Here is a 22,735-nt window from a genome sequence, read left to right as displayed (position 1 = left end):
TACCATTGGTAACATATTCCAAATTTTGAGTTACAATTTGGTAATTTTCTAGATCTTAAAGTTTCCAAAGATCTCTTCATTTCTTTCATACATGCTAGATGTTGTATGAGTTTCAAAAAATTAAAGCTATTTCTATCAGTTATTGAGAGAACTTGGAAAAAATAGCAAGATATTATAGTGATTTCTACTTGGTGAGCCTCAAGTTATCAATTTGAGCCTTTTTAAGCATGCATCATATAGGCTTATAGAAAAACCCTAATGGTAATTTTTCTTAAAAGGTGAGTTATTATTTGGTAATTTTTTACTAGTGCAAAGTTACCAAATGGTAATCATCAATCTAAATTAGATTACAATTTGTAACTTTTTAGTCGTTTGGTTCCAAGGTGGTTACCAAATTTATAGTGCGATACTAGCTTATCTTTGTTCTCCTGCTAGCAGTAGATCCTTGGTATATCAATACCTATATGTGTCTCTGTAAATGCAGCCTTTGTGAAACCAAGGAAGTGGCAAATCAACTTATTTTACTTGGTGATGTTTTCCCCACGACTGTAGGCTGACATGTTCTATGGTTGTTGTTCTTCTGTTTGATGCCAATCGGTGGGATCAACTTATTGTACCTAGGGATGTTTTCCCATGACAGTAGGCTGACATGTTCTATGTGGTTTTTCATCTTCTATTTGATCCCATCTGGTGGGAGGGATGCTCCAATGTGTCAGTGCTGGCCATGAGCCCTCCTTAGGGTTGGTGGTCTAAATTTTGGGTTTCCATTCCTATGGGTTTAGCGACGGTGTTGCTGAGGGAAAGAATAGAGTCATTTGTGATGTGGCCAGGGCAATGCTAGACTATTATTGGGCAGAAGCGTGTGCCACCGCAGTGTATGTACTTAATAAGACACCCACAGTAGCCATACATGGAAGTACGCCAGAGATGCGGCTTACAGGTTTTAGGCCAGACATTGGACACCTCAAAGTGTTTGGTTGCATAGCTTATGTACATGTGCCTGATGTGAGAGAAGGAGGAAGTTGGATCCTAAGGCAGAAAAGTGTGTTTTGTTGGGTATGCATAGGATCGCAAGGCATATAAATGTTACAATCCACAAACTAGGCAAGTGGTTATCTCACGAGATGTGGTGTTTGATGAACTTGCTAGTTGTTGGTACAAGGCAAAGGATGAGGGTGTCATTGATGCTGATGTGCATGTGAACTTGCCACAAGCAAGTTCTATTTCTATGTCTAGGCTAGCACAGTCTGAGAGTAGCACTACTATACGTTCATGGTCAATACGCTAGAGACATGAGAGTGTGAGCACTGGGAGTAGTGCTGTGGATAAAGGGAAAATGAAGGTTGAAGGAATTGGCATTACAGGTTATGAATCGTCAAGTTCATAAAGTTTGGATGAGGAACTTGGCATACCAGTTTTACGCACACTATGTGTGCAAGGCAAGATAGATATGTGCCTCCACATGCTAGAGTGACAGGTGTTCAGAGTGATCCGCATGCATTGTGGAGGTCCCAAAGGGTCAGGTATCCAGTTGGACAGGCTAACATATCATGACTTTGCTATGCATTACGCATATATGACCTCTTTGGTGAAGCATGTGGAGCTTGCATGCTATACAAAAGCTATTGGGAAGCATGTATGGGAGAAGGCAATGGATGTTGAGATGGACGCATTGGTTGAAAATGAAACATGGGATTTGGTTGCCTTACCACCCACAAGGCAAAAATGTCATTGGTTGCAAATGGGTTTATAAGGTGAAATGTAAATCAGATGGTTCCATTGAGCACCATAAAGCGCGGTTTGGTAGCTAAGGATTATGCACAAACCCAAGGCTTGGACTATGATAAAACATTTAGTCCAGTTGTTGCAAAGATGGGAACAGTGAGAGCAGTCATTGCTATGGTTGCAGCAAATGGTTGGGAAATGCATCAAATGGATGTGAAAAATGCATTTCTAAATGGTGATTTACAAGAGGAAGTTTATATGGCACAGCCAGAAGGATATGTACACCCAAGGAATCCCACTCATGTATGCAGATTAAAGAAAGCATTGTATGGTTTGAAGCAAGCCCCTCGTGCTTGGAGTGATAAGATAAGCTGATATCTTATCTCCCTTGGATTTCAGGTTTCTTCAGCAGATTCTTCACTCTATGTGAAGAAAACAGATCATGGGATTGTCTTACTTGTCATCTATGTGGATGACTTGATTGTCACAAGAGATCATGCTACAGATGTTATGCATGTCAAGAAGGCATTGATAGGGTAGTTTGATATGAAAGACTTGGGTGAATTGAGATATTTTCTTGGGATTGAAGTGATCAAAGACCATGCAGGCACATGCTTAGTGCAACGCCAATATGCATTGGATATGTTGGCAAAATATGGGGTGACAGGGTGTAAGCCAATGAGTACACCTTTGGAGCAGAATGTGAAGCTGCGGGCTGATTTTGGGTTGGATGATCCATCTATGTATAGAAAGATGGTTGGCAGTCTTATTTACATGACTATCACACGCCCGAATCTCAGTTATGCTGTGGGGCTAGTAAGCCAATTTATGCAGAGCCCCAGAAAACCTCATTTGGATGCAGTGAGATGTATTATGCGCTATGCAAAGACCATTGCACATTATGGTCTTCTTTATGAGCATGGTAAAGGCTTGGATGTACATGGCTACATAGACGCAGATTGGGCAAGTAGCTCATATGACAGGAGGTCTACTAGTGGTTATGCCTTAACATTTGGAAGTGCAGTGGTGAGTTGGAGCAGCAAGAAGCAACCTACTGTTGCTTTATCTAGTACAGAGGCTGAATACAGGGGTGCATCCATTGCTACATGTGAAGGAGTATGGTTAAAGAGTCTCTTGGCTAATTTGGGTGAGCCTATTGATGGCAAGGTTGTCATTCATTGTGACAACATGAGCAGCATACAGTTGGCTAAGAATCCAATTTTTCATGCGCGGACCAAACACATAGAGGTCCACTATCATTTTGTCAGAGAGAAAGTGTGGGATGGTATAGCAGATTTGCAGTATGTGAAGACTGAAGAGCAGGTGGTCGACATCTTTACAATGCTACTTAGCAGGGAGAAGTGTGGGGAGGTGTCTACGGCATGGTCGTCTTATCAGGGTGGCATGTAGCTTTGACGGTGGCGGCGGTGAGTGCTATTCACCAATTTGAAAACACTTGTTAAGCCAGTGGATGATAGACTGCATGACAGCAACTTTAGAGTACTAGAGTTATGGCATAGTTTTAGCACTAGCTCATATAGTCAGGTTCACACTATAGACCAACCATTGTACGTTGTTGTAAGAGAGTACTTTCCCTTTATGTATGTACTCTTATCTTTTAGTTATATGGTTGTAGAGAAGAGAAAAAGATAGAAGCAAATTCAGCCATCCATCTCTCTCTTATGTCTTGTGACTCTCTTTTGTGTGTGTGCGTGTACGTGTGTGTGTGCGTGTGCGTGGGCGTGGGCGCGCTTGCAAGGAACTCAAGATCTCTCTCTCCCCCTCATTCTCTTTATGGTATCAGAGCTCTAGCTTGTGTGAGAGCTAAGGAGGCAAGCAAGAGGTAAGAACAAGCAAGCAAGGAAGCGATACATGGGTAAGAGCATCATTATCTCTTCCCCTTCTTGTTTAGGTACAACACTCTTTCGAGTAGCTTTGGGAGCTACACATCTTTGATTAAGGAGCTGTCTTTGTAGGCTTGGAGGTGTATGTGTGGTACATAGTACTTTATACTAAAGTTTAGCCAGCCAAAATCATATTTTGGGCGCGTTTTGATCTCCGTTTAGTCGCCTGCAAGGTATTTTCGAGAGTTTTGGAAAATTATGGTAGAGAAATGTCTCTGGTCAAGTCTCTGGTCAAGATCTGGTTATTGCTATGCAATAGTGCATTTTGGGAGTGCAGATAATGTTTACACATGTATTGTTGATAATATTGGGTGCATGTAGTAGTCATAGAAGATATTGTTGTGTTATAGATTGTATATAGAAATTTTTTGTTGCAAGAAAACATGTCTGACAAGCACAATCAAATTGTCAGTGAGAAGCTGGACAAGAACAACTTTCATGCCTAAAAGTTCAAAATGACCAATTTCTTAATGGGTAGGACTATGTCGAAGGAGATAATGAGGAGCCTCTAGAGTTGTCTGAAGAGAATGCCACTCCAATAGATATCAAGGTGCAAGGAAAGTCATGTATTGGCTTTCGATCAGTGTCATAGACACAATGATAAGACACATATAGGATGGCAACACTTCAACAGTTACATGGCAGAACCTAGTGTAGATGTTACAAAGGCAAGGAAACTACAACTAAAACAAGAGCTGTATACTATGGAAAAGAAAAGCATGTCTACCAATTTAAAGATTAAGGGCATTGTTGAATCCCTTGGCTCTATCAATGTATCAGTGGAAGATGATGATTTGGTGAGTGTCTATTTGAATAGGCTTAGCAAAGAGTACAAGCCATTCAAGACCTCCATTGCATTCAGAGAGAATGTTTCCAATTTTCAAGACTTGGTGTCTATGCTAATAATAGAAGAAAAGTCTCTAGGTGAAGACTCACAAAGTAAGAACACATTCGAAAAAGCCTTCTACTCTAATTCATGTAGAGGCAGAGATAGAGACCAAGGCGGTGGTGGCCGATAAGGAAATGATAATTCTGGACAACAACAATCCAATGATTCACAACAGCATCAATCATACACAGGTGGAAGAGGCTAGTCTAGAGCTAGGGGAAACCAAAGAGGCCAAGGTGGATGGCAAAGAAATCAGAGTGCCAATAGTATAGAGTGCTATTATTGTGCTAAACCAAGGCACATGGTAAAGGATTGCTATAAAAAGAAGAATGACATTAAAAGTGGAAAGTTGTAGCAAGGCAACTATGCATCATTGAGTAAATAGGGTGGTGAGATGATAGAAGTGAGTAGCTATTTGTGATGCAGCACATGCTCAGCTCTACAATAACTAGAGATGTGTTAGGATCTCAAGATATATGGTATGTGAATTTTGGCTCCTCTAACCACATGACTAGTCGTGGTGAGTAGAGACATGTAAAAAATAGAAAAAACAGGTTATGTAGAAACACATGATTCTACTATGCATCCCATTGCGCATGTTGGTGAAGTGCCATTGTCTATGTAGGATGATAAAATGAAGTACTTGGTAGATGTAATTCATGTTTCAAATATTACAAAGAACCTAATTTCTATTGGATAGATGGTTGAGCAGGGTCTGCAACAACAAGTGAGGTTTAATCCTGAATGATGTTTTGTGGAAGACTTCAAAAATTAGTGTCCCTTGGTTTTGCAAAGGGTAACAAAAATGGCAGGATGTTTACTTTGTATGTGAACATGCTTGAGGTAAAGGAAACCATGTTTGCGCATGGAACAGGTTTCATTGTAAATATTGACATATGGAACAAGTGCATTGGTCATGTGAATATACAACGATTGAAGTCTATGCAGGCCCAAAGCTGAGGTGTGTACCTGCAAGTTAACTGTCTTCTTATGCCATGCTTTCTCAAGAAATTCTCAAAAGCATGTGAGGTGTATTCACCACCTCCATCTGTCCTCAAACATTTTATCTAAGAGCCATATTGCTTCTCTGCAAAAGCTTTTAAGTCCATAAACTTTCCCAACACTTAACTTTTCTCTCTGAGAAAGTAAATCCAAGTCATTGTGCTGAAATCATCAATGAATGTCACATAATACAAGGTGCCTTTATGGATGGGTTTGTGCAGGACCCCATACATCACTATGCATTATCTCAAGTGGCATGCTACTCATGTTTCCTTTTTTAGGAAATGGCAACCTTGCATGCTTTCCAAACTGGCAAGCATCACAGACATGCATATTCCCATCATACTTGAATCTAGGAAGCCCACTAACAATGCCTCTTGTCTGCATGTTCTTTAACCTTTGTATGTTCACATGTCCAATCCTTTTATGCCACATGTCAATGTCCTGTACCACATTTTGACTTTTAGAGAACATGGCTGATTTCAACTCAGGAATCCCAGCATCCAACTTAAATAACCTGCCTTCTTTCTTACCTTTGGCAAACAATGACTCTACATCCATTTTTGAAATCCTCAAACGAAGCAACCATGCTTGTTGAAACGAACCTGTAAACCTTGTTCCACCATTTGACCAACTCAGGCCAAACTTTTTGTAATAGAAGGCACTTACAAGACATCTACCATAGACTTTGTTTCACCATTGTGCATAATCAATGGTACACTTCCAACATGTGTGATAGCATGTTGGTTATCATCTCCTATTTCCAAATAGCCTTTCACATCCATAGGCTTCATATGCTCAAACCATTTGCCATGACAAGTCATATGGTTTGATGCTTTAGAGTCCATATACCAAGTGTCATCACTTTCACCATTTGTCATCATAGATCCCACAACATGTTTCATGGCAAACAAGTGATTTGCGCTACCATCATTACTACTTGATGCATAATTTCCACCACCATGTTGTGCATAATGTCCACCATGTTGTGCTCTACCCCCTCTCAAATCATTTTGTTTGCGGAAACAATCACATGCCATATGACCAAATTTTCCACAGTAATGGCATTCCACATTTTGCATAGATGTTTGTTGGCCTTGCCAACGTTCTCTACCACGATAATTACCTCTACCTCTTTGAGGTGTATATCCACGACCACCTCTAGCACCATATGTAGGCTGAAAATTCTATTGTGGTGACCTATCCTGCCATCCATGACCATTACCACAACCACGTGATGCAAATCTCCCCTGCCTCTAAATCCCCTTTGTGAATAGAAAGCCTGATTCCTGCCATTATCATCATGGCTAGTAGATGCATCATGAAAAGAGTCACTGAGTTTGATTTCCTCAACAAGCAAGAGTGAAACCAACTCATTAAAATCTGGTAAACCTATACTCCAAGCCGAGATAGATGTATCAAAAGACTTGTACTCCTTGCTAAGACCATGCAAGGCAATGTCTACCAAATCATCATCAGGCATGGGGGCATTGATTGTTGCCAATGCATCTGCATACTTCTTTATCTCTTGTACATAATCATGGATGCTCCTTCCTTTCCGTTTCACATTATGAATCTGTTGTCTCAATTGAGACTTGCGACGAGCACTAGTGTTACAGCTTTACCAATGTATCCCATGCATCCTTGGGATTCTCAGCATCATGTATATGTATAAGTATAGCATCCGAGATACATATAGACAGGTAATGCAAAACTTTGTATGCTCTTTCTGACCATTGCTTATGAGCTACAATCTATTGCTGTGTAGGTTGTCGAGGTAGTTCCGGCTCTGGCTTCGCACCTGTAACAAGGTTCAAAAAACCTTTTCCCTTTAGAAAGCTTTTGATCCTGTACTTCCATTCCTGGAAGTTCTTCATATCCAACTTTTCACCCACAATCTTGTTGAGATTCAAGCTCGATGTCAGTGTGAGCCAGCTATGCTATGTGCTGGCATGTTAGGTAGGAACATGTGTGAGACATAAATGACCGCGTGTCCAGCTGGTCATAGTGTGTGGACATTAGCTAGGGTTAGTAGAGTGTGGACACAACTCATAGGGTGTTGTGTGTATTATGGATTATGGCATTATGCATTGTGTGAGAAGGGAGATGGCTTCCCTCTATGGTTAGGGTTTGCAATATACATTAGGGTTTGCTCCTATGTGTGTGTCTCCTCTTCCTCTACCGTTTTTTCAACATGGTATCAGAGCCTTGTGCTGTTTATTAGGGTTTATGAGTGAGTGAAGAGAAGAGGGAGAAGAAGCTGTGAAGAGAAGCTGTAAAGCTTGCCATTGGAGCTGTGAAGATTAATATCAGATCTGAGAGCTTGGCCTACCGGGTAAGGTCTTCTAAACATCCTTGAGCGGATTGCAGGTGATACAGGCAAAAACAAAGCAATTTAGAGCAACTCAAAGCAAAGCATAATTCTGGTTTTTGAAAGCTTTCCATTTAAGCTTGGAAGCACTGATGTATGGTGGAAATACATGTAAATTTGGCAAAAGACACATGTATCTGACAAGGAGAGATGTATTGGCAACTCCTATGCAAGCCCTATACTGATTTTGGAGCAATTTACATGCATTTGAATGATTGGAAAATTTTGGTTTTTGAGCTCTCACAAAACAGAGAAAAGTAAGTCAAGATTTGATGCATTTGGAGCATGTTTTTGGCAAAAATCAAAGCATTGATGGGTCACACACTTGCCTAGGTGTGTTGGGCACTTAGTCCTATCTTCAATTAATACTTTAAACACTCCCAAACCACCCTACAGGAGGCGGCGCAGCTCCAACAGAGAAACACAACAGAAAATTGATCATTTTGGTACGAGGAGATCGATTCCCACTTGGTTGTTTGATAACTTCCACAATTGCTTTAGAAATTGGTTGCTATACACATTGGAGAAGAGGGCTACATGGTTGGTTTGATCAAGTATGCTTAATTGAGCTGGGAATGAGCTGATTAAACAGGCTGTCCACTGGTTGCAGAGAAATAGAGTGATTTTAATTGAGCAATTAATCCTTGGTCTTAAACAATTGGACAAATTCCTCTTACATGGAGTTAGTGGACACTATTGCTAAGCTAATGAATTCCTGGTTGCTCAATTTGGACAAATATTGAAGAAATTAGAGCCATTTTACTACTGGTTTTTCTAGTTTTTCCCAAAACAGAGAAAGGGGTTTTCAAAAATTGATATGTACACATGTCAGATGGTGTTGATACTCTACATTGAGGTTGTTTAGGTGTCAATGCAAGTTGCCCATACTTGATTGCACCACTACATTGTGATTTGGAGCCTTGGAAAGCGCATCAAAACAGGGTATCTTGGACTGCGTAAGCCAATTCATTTTGAATGATTACATGTTGATTTTCTACATCAAATTTGAAGATTGTTGGCTACCGTGGAGTATCTGGAACATTCATTGGAGTGTGGTTGAGCTGAGGAAGGCTCATTTACAGATTTGGAATTGTGCGGAAGGTGTTTTGCATTGAGCAAACATGTCGGATTATCCAGTTCAGATTGTTGGTGAAAGGCTGGATAGGAAGAACATCCAGGCATGGAAGTACAGGATCAAAAGTTTCTTGAAGGGAAAAGGTTTTTGGAATCTCATTACAGGTGCTAAGCCAGAGCCTGAGCTACCCCGACAACCTACACAGCAGCAGGTTATTGCTCATAAGCAATGGTCAGAAAGAGCATTCAAAGTGCTGCATTATCTGTCTATATGTATTTCTGATGCTATGCTCATACACATACAGGATGCTGAAAATCCCAAAGATGCATGGGATACTTTGGTAAAGATGTTTGATACAGACACGAGTGCTCGCAAGTCTCAATTGCAGCAGATACATAATGTGAAGCGGAATAAAAGGAGCATACATGATTATGTGCAAGAAATAAAGAAGTTTGCAGATGCATTGGCAACAATAAATGCCCCCATGCCTGATGATGATTTGGTGGATATTACCTTGCGTGGTCTTGGCAAGGAATATAAATCTTTTGATACATCTATCTCAGTGAGGAGTACAGGTTTACCAGACTTTGATGAGTTGGTTTCACTCTTACTTGTTGAGGAAATCAAACTCAGTGATTCATTTCTAGATGCATCTACTAGCCATGATGACAATGGCAGAAATCAGGCTTTCTATTCTCAGATAGGCTTTAGAGGCAAGGGGAGATTCACATCACGTGGACGTGGTGGTAATGGTCGTGGATGTCAGGACAGGTCATCACAACAGAATTTTCAGCCTTCATATGGTGCTAGAGGTGGTCGTGGATATGCACCTCAGAGAGGCAGAGGTAACCCCCGTGGTAGAGGACGTTGGCAAGGCCAACAAACATCTATGCAAGATGTTGAATGCCATTATTGTGGGAAATATGGTCATATGGCGAGAGATTGTTTTCGCAAACAGAATGATTTGAGAGGGGGTAGAGTACAATGTGGTGGTCATTATGGTGAAAATTATGCACAACATGGTGGTGGAAATTATGCATCAAGCATTAATGATGGCACTGCAAATCATTTGTTCGCCATGAAACATGTTGTTGGATCTATGATGACAAATGCTGAGAATGATGATACTTGGTATATGGATTTTGGAGCATCAAACCATATGATATGTCATGGTGAATGGTTTGAGCATATGAAGCCTATGGATGTGAAAGGCTATGTGGAAACAGGAGATGATACTCAGCATGCCATTACACATGTTGGAAGTGTACCATTGGTCATGCACAATGGTCAAACAAAATCTATGTCTGATGTATTGTACGTGCCTTCGATCACAAAGAGCTTGGCCTCAGTTGGTCAAATGGTGGAACAGGGATTACAGGTTCGTTTCAACGAGCATGGTTGCTTCGTTGAGAACTTCAAACATGGATGTAGAGTCATTGCCAAAGGCAAGAAAGAAGGCAGGTTGTTTAAGCTGGATGCTGGAATTCCTGAGTTAAAATCAGCCATGTTCTCTAAAAGCAGGAATGTGGTACAGGACATTGATATGTGGCATAAGAGGATTGGACATGTCAATATTCAAAGTTTAAAGAACATGCAGACAAGAGGCATTGTCAGTGGATTGCCTAGATTCAAATATGATGGGAATATGCATGTTTGTGAAGCCTGTCAGTTTGGAAAGCAGGCAAGGTTGAGGTTTCCTAGAGAAGGAAATATGAGTAGCAGGCCACTTGAGATAGTACATAGTGATGTATGGGGTCCTGCACAAAATCCATCTATCAAAGGCAGTTTATACTATGTGACATTCATTGATGACTTCAGCAGGATGACATGGATATACTTTCTCAGAGAGAAGAGTGAAGTGTTGGAAAAATTCATGGATTTCAAAGCTTTTGCAGAAAAGCAATATGGCTGTTGGATTAAATGTTTGAGAACAGATGGAGGTGGTGAATACACCTCAAAAGCTTTTGAGCATTTCTTGAGGAAGCATGGAATAAGAAGACAATTGACTTGTAGGTATACACCTCAGCAGAATGGTGTGGCTGAGAGAAAGAATAGAGTCATATGTGAAGTGGCTAGGGCGATGCTCAATGAAAAGAGCATGCCAGATTACTATTGGGCAGAAGCATGTGCTACTGCAGTGTATATACTGAACAAAACACCTACATCAGCCATTCATGGAAGTACGCCAGAGATGCGGCTTACAGGTTATAGGCCAGACATTGGACACCTCAAAGTTTTTGGATGCATAGCTTATGTACATGTGCCTGATGAAAGAAGAAGAAAGTTGGATCCTAAGGAAGAAAAGTGTGTATTTGTTGGATATGCACAGGATAGGCATACAAATGTTATAATCCACAAACTAGACAAGTGGTCATCTCACGAGATGTGGTGTTTGATGAGCTTGCTAGTTGGTACAAAGCAAAAGATGAGGGTGTCATTGAGTCACTTGAGGCTGATGTGCCTGTGAACTTGCCACAAGCAAGTTCTAGTTCTACTTCTATGTCTGGGCCAGCAGTATAGCAGAAGCTGAGAGTAGTACTGTACGTCCATGGTCAGGACGTTTGAGGCATGAGAGTGTGAGCACTGGGAGTAGTGTTATGGATAAAGGAAAGAAGAAGGTTGAAGGCATTGGAATTACAGGTTATGAGTCATCGAGTTCAGAGAGTTTGGATGAGGAGCTTGGCATACCTGTTTTACGCACACCTGGTGCTAGGCAGGATAGATATGTGCCACCACATGCTAGAGTTACAGGTGTACAAAGTGACCCGCATGCATTGCGGAGATCCCAGAGGGTGAGATATCCCGTTGAGACAGGTTGACATATCGAGATTTTGCTATGCACTATGCATATATGACATCTATGGTGAAGCATGTGGAACCTACATGCTATACAGAAGCTATTGGAGAGCATGTATGGGAGAAAGCAATGGATGTTGAGATGGACGCATTAGTTCATAATGACACATGGGACTTGGTTGCATTACCAAGGGACAAAAATGTTGTTGGCTGTAAATGGGTTTACAAAGTGAAGTGCAAATCTGATGGTTCCATTGAAAGACATAAAGCAAGATTGGTAGCAAAGGGTTATGCACAAACCCAAGGTTTGGACTATGATGAAACGTTTAGTCCAGTGGCAAAGATGGGCACAGTGAGAGCAGTCATTGCTATGGCTACAGGGAAATGCATCAAATGGATGTTAAGAATGCATTTCTAAATGGAGATCTACAAGAGGAAGTGTATATGGCACAGCCAGAAGGGTATGTACACCCAAGATATCCCACTCATGTATGCAAATTGAAAAAGGCATTATATGGTTTGAAGCAAGCACCTCGTGCTTGGAGTGATAAGATGAGCAGATATCTTATCTCTCTTGGATTTTAGATTTCTATAGCAGATTCTTCACTCTATGTGAAGAAGACAGAACATGGGATTGTTTTACTCGTCATCTATGTGGATGACTTGATTATCACAGGTGATCATGATGCAGATGTGATGCATGTCAAGAAAGCTTTGAGTGGGCAATTTGACATGAAAGATCTTGGTGAGTTGAGATACTTCCTTGGAATTGAAGTGGTCAAAGATCATGCAGGTACATGGTTAGTACAGCGCCAATATGCATTGGATATGTTGGCAAAATATGGCATGACAGGGTGTAAGCCTATGAGTACACCTTTGGAGCAAAATGTGAAGTTGCGGGCTGATTATGGCGAGGAATTGGATGATCCATCTATGTACAGAAAGATGGTTGGTAGTCTCATTTATATGACTATCACACGCCCAGATTTGAGTTATGCTGTGGGGCTAGTAAGCTAGTTCATGCAGAGCCCCAAAAAACCACATTTGGATGCAGTGAGACACATTATGAGATATGTGAAGACCACTGCACATTATGGTCTACTCTATGAGAGTGGTAAAAGCTTGGACATACATGGCTACATAGATGCTGATTGGGCAGGTAGCTCTTATGACAGGAGGTCTACTAGTGGTTATACTTTTACACTTGGAAGTGCCGTGGTGAGTTGGAGTAGCAAGAAGCAAGCTACAGTTGCTTTATCTAGTACAGAGGCTGAATACAGGGGTGTAGCCATTGCTACTTGTGAAGCTGTATGGTTAAAGAATCTCTTGGCAGATTTGGGTGAGCCTATTGATGGCAAAGTTGTCATTTATTGTGACAACATGAGCAGTATACAGTTGGCCAAGAATCCAGTATTTCATGCGAGGACCAAACACATAGAGGTCCATTATCACTTTGTCAGAGAGAAGGTGCTGGATGGTACAGTTGATCTACAGTATGTGAAGGCTGATGAGCAGGTGGCAGATATCTTTACAAAGCCACTTAGCAGGGAAAAGTTTGAGTACTTCCGTACTATGTTGGGAGTACATGGGATGAGCTTGAGGGGGAGTGTTGAGAGCCTTGCTATCCCAAGCTCATCTACATCTTCATCGGCAGTACATCATGAGCTTGAGAGGGGCTGTTGAGATTCAAGCTCGATGTCAGCCTGAGCCAGCTATGCTATGTGTTGGCATGTTAGGTAGGAACATGTGTGAGACATAAATGACCGCGTGTCCAGCTGGTCATAGTGTGTGGACATTAGCTAGGGTTAGTAGAGTGTGGACACAACTCATAGTGTGTTGTGTGTATTATGGATTATGGTATTATGCATTGTGTAAGAAGGGAGATGGCTTCCCTCTATGGTTAGGGTTTGCAATATACATTAGGGTTTGCTCCTATGTGTGTGTCTCCTCTTCCTCTACCGTTTTTTCAACAAATCTGTACTAGGTTGTCTGACATATTTGCTCAATGTAAATGCACCTTCCGCACACGTCCAAATTTGTAAACGAGCCTTCCTCAGCTCAACCACACTCTAATAAGTGTTCCAGATACTCCAAATCACTCAACAAACTTCACTTTTGATGTAGAAAATCAAACTGATTGCATCCAAAATGAACTGGTATACGCAGTCCAAGGTACCCTATTTTGTTGCGCTTTCCAAGGCTTCAAATTGCAATGTAGTGGTTCAATCAAGTGTGGATAAGCTGCATTGACACCTAAACAAGCTCAATATTGCATATCAACACCAACCAAGGTGCGTACATACCAAATTTGTCAAATCCCCTTCTCTGTTTTGAGAAGAGAGAGAGAAAATATTCTAGAGAGAGAATATTCAGATTATGAATATTTTTGGATAGAAAAATAACTCATCTTATTAAAATAAGTTCCCCTGAAACAGAAATTCAAAAAGAACTTTCCAATGTGCAATTAGAATTAATTGAAAATAGATATGAAGGACCTTAGCCTAAGGGTCTAGATTTTCAGAAATTTTTGGATTATGGTCCAATTAAGGTTCCTATGGGCCAATAGCATCAATCCATGTGTAGGGAGGAGATAAATCCAATTTTGTAAAAGTAGATACCCAAAAATGAGTAAATGCTCACATAAAATGAAGAGTTGACTATGTACAAGGTTTATTAGTAAAAAACTATGAGTAATATCAAAAAAATGAGATAAATTGAGTATCCAAAAATGAGTAAATGCTCACATAAGATGAAGAGTTGAATATGTACAAGGTTTATTAGTAAAAAACTATGAGTAATATCAAAAAAATGAGATAAATTGAGTATCCAAAAATGAGTAAATGCTCACATAAGATGAAGAGTTGAAAATGTACAAGGTTTATTAGTAAAAAACTATGAGCAATATTAAAAATATGAGATATTTTGGGTATAATCATTCCATTTTGACACATATGTAAGGAAGGGGAGTCCATTAAAGGAGGTGCATATTTCACATGCTTGAATGAGTTTTAAACTAAAAAATAATGTGATATTTTTATCTCATCTCTCTCTTGAACCAAACCAAATCAAAAGGGAACCAAACCGAATCAAAAAGGAACCAAACTAGGTCCAAATCTAGTCCAAATTCAACCAAACTGAATTTGGAAAATTCTAGAATTCAGTTAGCTTTGGTTAGAGCTTCCCTCTCCTATAAATAGAACATGAGTCCTTTGAAAAAAAGAGAAGAATTTTACTATACTAGAGTTATGCTGAAATAATGCTAGTTTCTACTATTCTCTAAAATTCTCTCCAAATTGAAGAAATTGAAACTTTCCTCTTTCTTCAATCCCCATTGGTGGCTCCATCAACATACTTAACCAATTGATTGGTTGGGGGTCTCTACCGTGAACAAAGAATCAAGCAATTTGTAAGGTAAGTGTGGTGAATTTTGATCTTTTCTATATTTTCTCAATGTTTCTCTCTTCTCAACCCCTCTCAAGCTTGAGAAGCTTAATTAAAATGGTTTTTTTTAATGCTATTGAAGTAATTAATGAATGATAGTAAAGAATTACATAAATTTCTATTTATGCTTAATTCTAATGGTTTTTATGTAATATCTCTCTCACACTCAAGAAATGGTCATACTCATGACCATTTCTCAATCCAAATGAAGCTTTTCATAAAGTTTTTTCTTAATCCAAGATTAATCTATGCTTAAGACCAAATTAATGGCTTTCCCTATGCTTTTAGTTTATGTATTTCATGAATATTGATGATTCAATTCATTATGGATTAATGATCCAATTGGGGATCATTCTAATTATTTCCTTATGATAAGCTTTATCCCTTAGAAAAATTGAGATTTATCAGTCTCATAGAAGCGGAGCTATGGCAAAAATTTTATAAAAATTACGCATAAAATAATTTCATTCAAAGCATGAAAAGAGGATTTCCTACCATATTCTAGGAATTATCATCCTAGATCAATTGAAAGATATTCATTGTAATCCTAGAGAAATTAATTCTTATATTATGCATAATTGATTTTCATGCATAGAAGTATGCATAGAAGATGATTATTTTATTATAAAAGAGTTACTTTTAGCATAATTGAATTTCATGCATAGAGGTATGCATAAGAGATGAATATTTTATTATAAAAGTGTTACTTTTAGCATAATTGAATTTCATGCATAGAGGTATGCATAAGAGATGAATATTTTATTATAAAAGAGTTACTTTTAGCATAATTGAATTTCATGCATAGAGGTATGCATAAGAGATGCATGAGCTACCCCGACAACCTACACAGCAGCAGGTTATTGCTCTAAGCAATGGTCAGAAAGAGCATTCAAAGTGCTGCATTATCTGTCTATATGTATTTCTGATGCTATGCTCATACACATACAGGATGCTGAAAATCCCAAAGATGCATGGGATACTTTGGTAAGGATGTTTGATACAGACACGAGTGCTCGTCGCAAGTCTCAATTGCAGCAGATACATAATGTGAAGCGGAATAAAAGGAGCATACATGATTATGTGCAAGAAATAAAGAAGTTTGCAGATGCATTGGCAACAATAAATGCCCCCATGCCTGATGATGATTTGGTGGATATTACCTTGCGTGGTCTTGGCAAGGAATATAAATCTTTTGATACATCTATCTCAGTGAGGAGTACAGGTTTACCAGACTTTGATGAGTTGGTTTCACTCTTACTTGTTGAGGAAATCAAACTCAGTGATTCATTTCTGGATGCATCTACTAGCCATGATGACAATGGCAGAAATCAGGCTTTCTATTCTCAGAGAGGCTTTAGAGGCAGGGGAGATTCACATCACGTGGACGTGGTGGTAATGGTCGTGGATGGCAGGACAGGTCATCACAACAGAATTTTCAGCCTTCATATGGTGCTAGAGGTGGTCGTGGATATGCACCTCAGAGAGGCAGAGGTAACCCCCGTGGTAGAGGACGTTGGCAAGGACAACAAACATCTATGCAAGATGTTGAATGCCATTATTGTGGGAAATATGGTCATATGGCGAGAGATTGTTTTCGCAAACAGAATGATTTGAGAGGGGGTAGAGCACAACGTGGTGGTCATTATGGTGAAAATTATGCACAACATGGTGGTGGAAATTATGCATCAAGCATTAATGATGGCACTGCAAATCATTTGTTCGCCATGAAACATGTTGTTGGATCTATGATGACAAATGCTGAGAATGATGATACTTGGTATATGGATTCTGGAGCATCAAACCATATGACGTGTCATGGTGAATGGTTTGAGCATATGAAGCCTATGGATGTGAAAGGCTATGTGGAAACAGGAGATGATACTCAGCATGCCATTACACATGTTGGAAGTGTACCATTGGTCATGCACAATGGTCAAACAAAATCTATGTCTGATGTATTGTACGTGCCTTCGATCACAAAGAGCTTGGCCTCAGTTGGTCAAATGGTGGAACAGGGATTACAGGTTCGTTTCAAACAACGAGCATGGTTGCTTCGTTGAGGACTTCAAACATGGATGTAGAGTCATTGCCAAAGGCAAGAAAGAAGGCAGGTTGTTTAAGCTGGGGATGCTGGAATTCCTGAGTTAAAATCAGCCATGTTCTCTAAAAGCAGGAATGTGGTACAGGACATTGATATGTGGCATAAGAGGATTGGACATGTCAATATTCAAAGTTTAAAGAACATGCAGACAAGAGGCATTGTCAGTGGATTGCCTAGATTCAAATATGATGGGAATATGCATGTTTGTGAAGCCTGTCAGTTTGGAAAGCAGGCAAGGTTGAGGTTTCCTAGAGAAGGAAATATGAGTAGGCAGGCCACTTGAGATAGTACATAGTGATGTATGGGGTCCTGCACAAAATCCATCTATCAAAGGCAGTTTATACTATGTGACATTCATTGATGACTTCAGCAGGATGACATGGATATACTTTCTTAGAGAGAAGAGTGAAGTGTTGGAAAAATTCATGGATTTCAAAGCTTTTGCAGAAAAGCAATATGGCTGTTGGATTAAATGTTTGAGAACAGATGGAGGTGGTGAATACACCTCAAAAGCTTTTGAGCATTTCTTGAGGAAGCATGGAATAAGAAGACAATTGACTTGTAGGTATACACCTCAGCAGAATGGTGTGGCTGAGAGAAAGAATAGAGTCATATGTGAAGTGGCTAGGGCGATGCTCAATGAAAAGAGCATGCCAGATTACTATTGGGCAGAAGCATGTGCTACTGCAGTGTATATACTGAACAAAACACCTACATCAGCCATTCATGGAAGTACGCCAGAGATGCGGCTTACAGGTTATAGGCCAGACATTGGACACCTCAAAGTTTTTGGATGCATAGCTTATGTACATGTGCCTGATGAAAGAAGAAGAAAGTTGGATCCTAAGGAAGAAAAATGTGTATTTGTTGGATATGCACAGGATCGAAAGGCATACAAATGTTATAATCCATAAACTAGACAAGTAGTCATCTCACGAGATGTGGTGTTTGATGAGCTTGCTAGTTGGTACAAAGCAAAAGATGAGGGTTTCATTGAGTCACTTGAGGCTGATGTGCCTGTGAACTTGCCACAAGCAAGTTCTAGTTCTACTTCTATGTCTGGGCTAGCAGCAGCAGAAGCTGAGAGTAGTACTGTACGTCCATGGTCAAGACGTTTGAGGCATGAGAGTGTGAGCACTGGGAGTAGTGCTATGGATAAAGGAAAGAAGAAGGTTGAAGGCATTGGAATTACAGGTTATGAGTCATCAAGTTCAGAGAGTTTGGATGATGAGCTTGGCATACCTGTTTTACGCACACCTGGTGCTAGGCAGGATAGATATGTGCCACCACATGTAGAGTTACAGGTGTACAGAGTGACCCGCATGCATTGCGGAGATCCCAGAGGGTGAGATATCCCGTTGACAGGTTGACATATCGAGATTTTGCTATGCACTATGCATATATGACATCTATGGTGAAGCATGTGGAACCTACATGCTATACAGAAGCTATTGGAGAGCATGTATGGGAGAAAGCAATGGATGTTGAGATGGACGCATTAGTTCATAATGACACATGGGACTTGGTTGCATTACCAAAGGACAAAAATGTTATTGGCTATAAATGGGTTTACAAAGTGAAGTGCAAATCTGATGGTTCCATTGAAAGACATAAAGCAAGATTGGTAGCAAAGGGTTATGCACAAACCCAAGGTTTGGACTATGATGAAACGTTTAGTCCAGTGGCAAAGATGGGCATAGTGAGAGCAGTCATTGCTATGGCTGTAGCTAATGGCTGGGAAATGCATCAAATGGATGTCAAGAATGCATTTCTAAATGGAGATCTACAAGAGGAAGTGTATATGGCACAGCCAGAAGGGTATGTACACCCAAGATATCCCACTCATGTATGCAAATTGAAAAAGGCATTATATGGTTTGAAGCAAGCACCTCGTGCTTGGAGTGATAAGATGAGCAGATATCTTATCTCTCTTGGATTTCAGATTTCTACAGCAGATTCTTCACTCTATGTGAAGAAGACAGAACATGGGATTGTTTTACTCGTCATCTATGTGGATGACTTGATTATCACAGGTGATCATGATGCAGATGTGATGCATGTCAAGAAAGCTTTGAGTGGGCAATTTGACATGAAAGATCTTGGTGAGTTGAGATACTTCCTTGGAATTGAAGTGGTCAAAGATCATGCAGGTACATGGTTAGTACAGCGCCAATATGCATTGGATATGTTGGCAAAATATGGCATGACAGGGTGTAAGCCTATGAGTACACCTTTGGAGCAAAATGTGAAGTTGCGGGCTGATTATGGCGAGGAATTGGATGATCCATCTATGTACAGAAAGATGGTTGGTAGTCTCATTTATATGACTATCACACGCCCGGATTTGAGTTATGCTGTGGGGCTAGTAAGCTAGTTCATGCAGAGCCCCAGAAAACCACATTTGGATGCAGTGAGACACATTATGAGATATGTGAAGACCACTGCACATTATGGTCTACTCTATGAGAGTGGTAAAAGCTTGGACATACATGGCTACACGGATGCTGATTGGGCAGGTAGCTCTTATGACAGGAGCTCTACTAGTGGTTATGCTTTTACACTTGGAAGTGCCGTGGTGAGTTGGAGTAGCAAGAAGCAAGCTACAGTTGCTTTATCTAGTACAGAGGCTGAATACAGGGGTGCAGCCATTGCTACTTGTGAAGCTGTATGGTTAAAGAATCTCTTGGCAGATTTGGGTGAGCCTATCGATGGCAAAGTTGTCATTTATTGTGACAACATGAGCAGTATACAGTTGGCCAAGAATCCAGTATTTCATGCGAGGACCAAACACATAGAGGTCCATTATCACTTTGTCAGAGAGAAGGTGCTGGATGGTACAGTTGATCTACAGTATGTGAAGACTGATGAGCAAGTGGCAGACATCTTTACAAAGCCACTTAGCAGGGAAAAGTTTGAGTACTTCCGTACTATGTTGGGAGTACATGGGATGAGCTTGAGGGGGAGTGTTGAGAGCCTTGATATCCCAAACTCATCTACATCTTCATCGGTAGTACATCATGAGCTTGAGAGGGGCTGTTGAGATTCAAGCTCGATGTCAGCCTGAGCCAGCTATGCTATGTGTTGGCATGTTAGGTAGGAACATGTGTGAGACATAAATGACCGCGTGTCCAGCTGGTCATAGTGTGTGGACATTAGCTAGGGTTAGTAGAGTGTGGACACAACTCATAGGGTGTTGTGTGTATTATGGATTATGGCATTATGCATTGTGTAAGAAGGGAGATGGCTTCCCTCTATGGTTAGGGTTTGCAATATACATTAGGGTTTGCTCCTATGTGTGTGTCTCCTCTTCCTCTACCGTTTTTTCAACAAATCTGTACTAGGTTGTCTGACATATTTGCTCAATGTAAATGCACCTTCCGCACACGTCCAAATTTGTAAACGAGCCTTCCTCAGCTCAACCACACTCTAATAAGTGTTCCAGATACTCCAAATCACTCAACAAACTTCACTTTTGATGTAGAAAATCAAACTGATTGCATCCAAAATGAACTGGCATACGCAGTCCAAGGTACCCTATTTTGTTGCGCTTTCCAAGGCTTCAAATTGCAATGTAGTGGTTCAATCAAGTGTGGATAAGCTGCATTGACACCTAAACAAGCTCAATGTTGCATATCAACACCAACCAAGGTGCGTACATACCAAATTTGTCAAATCCCCTTCTCTGTTTTGAGAAAAAACCAATAAAACCAGTAGTAAAATTGCTCTAATTCCTTTGATTCTTGTCCAAATTGAGAGACCAGGCATTCATTAGCTTAGCATTGATGTCTACTAACTCCATGTAAAAGGAATTAGACCAATTGTTTAAGATGAGAGAGTAATTAGCTGATTAATCATGCTCTATTTCACTAATCACAGTAGACAACCTGTTTAATCAGCTCATAATCAGCTCCATAATGCATAATTGCTTCAACCAATCATATAGCAACCTCCTCAAGTATGTGTATCACACAATTTCTAAGCAAGTTTTGAATTTAATCAATCAACCAAGTAGTATTTGGCCTCCACTTTTCAAAATGGTGAAAAAATTGCTATGTTCCTTCCCTACAGGCTGCGCCGCCTGCTCCTGAGGTGAATTGGTAAGTTTATAAAGGTATTTGAAGATAGATATGGGTGCCCACCTAGGCATGTACTCAATCCATCAATTGAGTAATTTTTGCAAAAAACTAGCTTTAATTTCATCCACAATGAGCATCATTTCTCTGTTTTTGTGAAGGCTTCAAACCAATGATTTTCCTCTCACATAAATGCATCAACTTTGCTCCAAATTCAATGTAGGGCTTGCACATGAGTTGCCAATACATTAATCCTTGTCACATACATGTTTTTTTGCCAGATTGCATCCATTTTCACAATACATCACTGCTTTCAAGCTCCAGTGGTAAGCTTGCAAAAACCAGAATTTTCTTTTGCTTTGGGCAACCCTGATTTGCCTTGTTTGTGCTTGAATCACCTGCAATCCGCTCAAGGGTGTTTAGTAGTCCTTACCCGGTAGGCCAAGCTCTCAGAATTTTCTTTTGCTTTGGGCAAACCTGATTTGCCTTGTTTGTGCTTGAATCACCTGCAATCCGCTCAAGGGTGTTTAGTAGTCCTTACCCGGTAGGCCAAGCTCTCAGATTTGATGGAAATCGGTGTGCTCCAAGCTTCACAGCATCAATGGCAAGCTTCACAGCTTTTCTTCATAGCTTCTTCTCCCTCTTCTCTCCATTAGGGAAAATGTGGACTCATTTTTGGGCCCTCTAAGAAATGCCAAGTCATCATTTTATTATGAAAAGGGGGATTGTGGATAACTCTATCCATAGTACCTCAAAACTGTATCATGTAACATATCATTGCAAAGATCTTGATGAGAGGATTCTAACGCACCAACCTCCAATAAATTTGGAGTTTTATGCTCAAGTTATGGCCTCCCCACCAAAAAGCAACCTCAAAAGTTCCGTAACGGAAGCCTCACCCTCATTAGTCCTTATGGAATATTCCCTAAGAATCTCAAAGAGCTTAAAAGGTCCAAAAAGTGAGTCCTTATGGAATATTCCCTAGAATCTCAAAGAGCTTAAAAGGCCCAAAAGTGAGTCCAAATTTTCCCTAATGACTCACTCATAAACCCTAATTAGAGAGCACCAAGCTCTGATACCATGAGGAGAAATAGGTAGAGGGAGAGGAGATACACACACAGGAGCAAACCCTAATTATATATTACAAACCCTAACCATAGAGGGAAGCCATCTCCCTACTCACACAATGCATAAAGCCATAATCTACAACACACTACTTGTGTTGTGTCCACACACAGCTAACCCTAGCTAATGTCCACACACACTATGACCAGCTGGACGCGGTCATTTATGTCTCACACATGTTACTACCTAACACATAGTGCAGCTGGCACAAGCTGACGTCGAGCTTGAATCTC

The sequence above is a fragment of the Cibotium barometz genome, chromosome 30 (assembly GCF_041138505.1).
Source record: "Cibotium barometz isolate CiBa-2024 chromosome 30, ASM4113850v1, whole genome shotgun sequence".
NCBI lineage: Eukaryota > Viridiplantae > Streptophyta > Polypodiopsida > Cyatheales > Cibotiaceae > Cibotium > Cibotium barometz.
This window is presented reverse-complemented; position numbering follows the sequence as displayed.